The sequence below is a fragment of the Lycium barbarum genome, chromosome 7 (assembly GCF_019175385.1).
Source record: "Lycium barbarum isolate Lr01 chromosome 7, ASM1917538v2, whole genome shotgun sequence".
In the NCBI taxonomy this organism is placed as follows: domain Eukaryota; kingdom Viridiplantae; phylum Streptophyta; class Magnoliopsida; order Solanales; family Solanaceae; genus Lycium; species Lycium barbarum.
The window spans coordinates 98,880,006-98,883,941 of record NC_083343.1 but is presented as its reverse complement, the minus strand read 5'-3'; the positions used below and the strand labels follow the sequence as shown (position 1 = coordinate 98,883,941).

The following is a 3,936-nucleotide window of genomic DNA, read 5'->3' as shown; positions in this document are numbered from 1 at the left end:
TAGGAAGTCCTTAAGAGATCAAGTGCATATTCGTAGAACAACCATTAGAAGTATATCACATTGAAACCTGAAGCATAATATCTAATAGAAATGGGGAACACAACCTTGGTCTCTCTTTCGCATTAAATACAAATCAAGTCAAAGTATTCAATTGCATTATTCAACAAATATTTCAAACTATCAGGAATAGGATTAAAGTCGTTAAAGAATAGTATCGCATACAATTAGTATCCTTTTCTCTCCATATTCCCTGTGGGATTTGACCCTAACATTGTTTGGATTACTATATTTGACAACGTCCGCTTTACGCCATTACTAGGTGTAATTTGAGCGTATCAAATTTTGGCGCCGTTGCCAGGGAATACGATTTAGAAATTACTGATTGTTGTGTACTCTTCTTTAAGAATTTTTCTATTCCATCACACCTCGTTTGTTGTTGTGGTGAACCAGGTGAACATGGCAGGAAGACCGAATCGGAATCAAGGAAACCAATGTGGACTCCAAGTGAACCCACCTGCACCAGAAGAGGATGAGGACGAAAATATCTTTGCGGAATTCATCAATGAAGCTGATTATGCTTCTGCTGTGGTTCCTCCTAGAACTAGAAATGCTACTTTAAAAATTGATAGTTCTATCTATCAGTTGCTGAAACTTGAAGGTTATTTCCGAAATTCTTCGGAGGATTGTCCACTTCGACATTTGAAGAACTTCTTGCATGTGTGTTCTCAACAATCCTAAGGTGCTGTTTCTGTAGATGCACTGCGATTACGGGTATTCAAATATTCCTTGGCTGGCCAAGCAAGGGAATGGTATGAAAAACTTCCCAGCAATTCTATCCATACCTGGAGCGCGCTGGCCAACACATTTCTGAAGAAGTGGTTCCCACCGAGCAAAAAGGTTGAACTTCGAGATACGATCTTTGAGTTCAAACAGCTCCCGGGGGAACAATTATATTCGGCATGGGAGCGGTTCAAGTATTATCTAGCTCAATCTCCAACTCACGGGTTTCCGGATGCTATTCTCACGGAGAAATTCTACAAGGGCTTAGATACAATGAATCAGATTGCTGTCAATACTGCCGCAGGAGGATGCTTTATGGACAAGTCATTTATCGCCATCACCCGTTTGCTTGATAAACTCACCACCCACAATCAAGCTTGGCATTCAACTGATAGTGAGAGCCTCTCTTATGGTAGTCCATCACTAGCTGCCGTTGCAAAAGAAAACCATGAGAGAGATCATACCTTTGCTCAATTGCAAACCACGATGGATCTATTATCAAAGAAGTTAGCAGAGAAGGATGCACAAGGGGTAAATGTTGTTGAGGAGTTACCACCTCTTCCACAGGGCATGTATCAAGTCCCTGAAGGAATGTACCAAGATGGGCAACAACAGTATAAAGATGCTAATTATATCAACAACTCGCAAGGGGCCTATCAAAGGCAAAATTATCAAGGTCCAGGTCATCCCCCATGGCAAAAGCCTCAACAACAATTTCAAGGGAACAATTATAGCATAAATGATCAGAAAAATTCAAATCAAGGGAATTACAACAACAATAATTATGGCAACAAGAGCTTGAACCCCTACATTCCACCAAGGGGGCAAGCTTCAAATTCCCAACAGTGGAGAGACAATTCAGCTAGCAACTCTGCTGGCAACACTTCTAATGATTCTGCGGAATTGAAAAGTATGATGCAGAAAATGCTAATGAATCAGGATAGAACTGAGAGCATAATCAAGGGAATGTTTCAGGTTCAACTATCTCATTCAGCTTCCATTCAGAAGCTTGAATCGCAATTCAGAGACCTTTCCAGAGAAATGCATACTCCTCAACGTGGACAACTACCAAGTGATACAGTTCCAAATCCAAAAGGTAGTGGGGTAAACTCTTTGGAGCATGTAGCTGCTATTAGCACCAGAAATGGTAAAATACTTCAAGGTTCCAATAAAAAAGTGGTTGATCTCGACCAAGTTGTTGAAGAAGAGGTACAACCTGATGTATCTGATGATATTGTGGAGGAAGAAACAGAGGAGGAAGTCCCTATTATAGCTGAAGAGGACCAGAATCTTGATAATCTCAAGGCACAAGGAGAAAAACAGGAAAAGGGGAAGGAAAAACTTTCTGGCACTCTTCGCCCTTTGAGCCAATTGTTCAAATCTTCACCGCCTTTTCCTCAAAGGCTACTGAGAAAAACATAAGATGACAAGTGCTTGCAATTTTATGATCAACTCAAGCAGTTGACGATGAACATTCCTTTCATGGACGCTGTCCAAGAAATGCCTGGCTTTGCTAAGTATTTGAAGGATCTCTAAACAAAGAAGAAGAAGCCATTGAAACACGACACTGTGGGTATCACTCATCGCGTTAGTGCTATTCTTTCTAAGACCACATTGCAAAAACGGGAAGATCCTGGAGCATTCACAATTCCATGCACCGTAGGGCAGCAGGATTTTTCCAAGGCTTTGTGTGATAACGGGGCTAGCATAAATCTTATGCCCCTGGAAATTTTCAAGAGATCGGGATTAGGGATGCCAAGGCCAACTACCATGAGGTTGCAGATGGCTGACAGATCAATAAAAAGGCCAGTGGGGGTAGTTGATGATGTGCTTGTTCAAATCGGGGAATTCCTACTGCCAGCAGATTTCGTGATTCTTGACTGTGCTATTGATCAAGAAATTCCTGTTATTCTGGGAAGACCTTTCCTTGCGACAGGGAGGGCTCTTATGGATTCCGAGAAGAACGAGATCAAGTTCCGGGTGAACGATGAGGAGGTGACTTTTCACGCCAGCAAAGGCATGAAATAACCTAGTCCTTATCAAAGTATTTCAGTCATTAATTCTGTTGATGAGGTGGATGAAGCGGTAGAATTCAAAATGGAGGAAGAATGCTTAGGTGAAGCATTATCGGCCATCTTGATGAATTTTGATGCAGAACAAATAGAGGGATATATTGAGACAGTGAATTCACTCACCGTTCTGGTGTCTTACTCTTATGAGCCCAAGAAACTGTCTCTTGATTTAGAGAAACGAACAACTCCTCCAGCAAAACCATCAATTATTGAGCCACCGAAGTTGGAACTCAAACAACTTCTATCCCATCTTAAATATGTGTTTCTTGGAGCAAATGCTACCCTCCCAGTTATTGTGTCATCACTTCTGAATGAGGGCTAAATTCAAAGACTCATCGCAGTCTTGAGGAAGCATTTGAGAGCTTTGGGGTGGACTATTGCAGACATCCGGGGGATTCCCTCTGAAATTTGTGAGCACCGAATACAGTTGGAGGAGGAAAGTTCTCCTAGTGTCGAGCATCAGAGAATATTAAATCCACCGATGCAAGAGGTGGTGAAGAAGGAGATTATTAAGTGGCTAGATGCTGGGGTGGTTTACCCGATTGCCAACAGTCCATGGGTAAGTCCAGTCCAGTGTGTGCCAAAGAAAGGGGGCATCACTGTTGTCCCTAACTCTAAAAATGAGTTGATTCCAACAAGAACTGTCACCGGTTGGAGAGTGTGTATGGACTACCAGAAGCTGAATACTGCATCTTGCAAGGATCACCTCCCTATGCCTTTTATTGATCAAATGCTTGATCGGCTAGCTGGAAGGTCCTATTATTGTTTCTTGGATGGGTACTCTGGGTACAATCAAATCAACATTGCATTGGAAGACCAATAAAAGACTACTTTCACTTGTCCCTATGGGACATTCGCTTTCATCCAGATGCCATTTGGTCTTTGCAATGCCCCAACTACTTTCCAACGATGCATGATGTCCATATTCTCTGACATGGTTGTAAACTTTCTTGAAGTCTTCATGGATGACTTCTCTGTGGTGGGAGATTCATTCGATGAATTTTTGGTCCATCTTGATAGGGTGCTACAAAGATGTGAGGAGACAAACCTCGTTCTCAACTGGGAAAAGTGTCATTTTATGGTA

At 42.0% G+C, this 3,936-nt stretch overlaps 1 non-coding gene across 1 annotated transcript; it reads right to left on the bottom strand.

The window, feature by feature from the left end:
* Positions 1-901: 901 nt before the first annotated feature.
* Positions 902-1,007, bottom strand: LOC132604808 (small nucleolar RNA R71). Its single transcript, XR_009568903.1, has one exon. It is a non-coding gene; the product is annotated as a small nucleolar RNA R71 (small nucleolar RNA).
* Between the last annotated feature and the right edge of the window lie 2,929 nt (positions 1,008-3,936).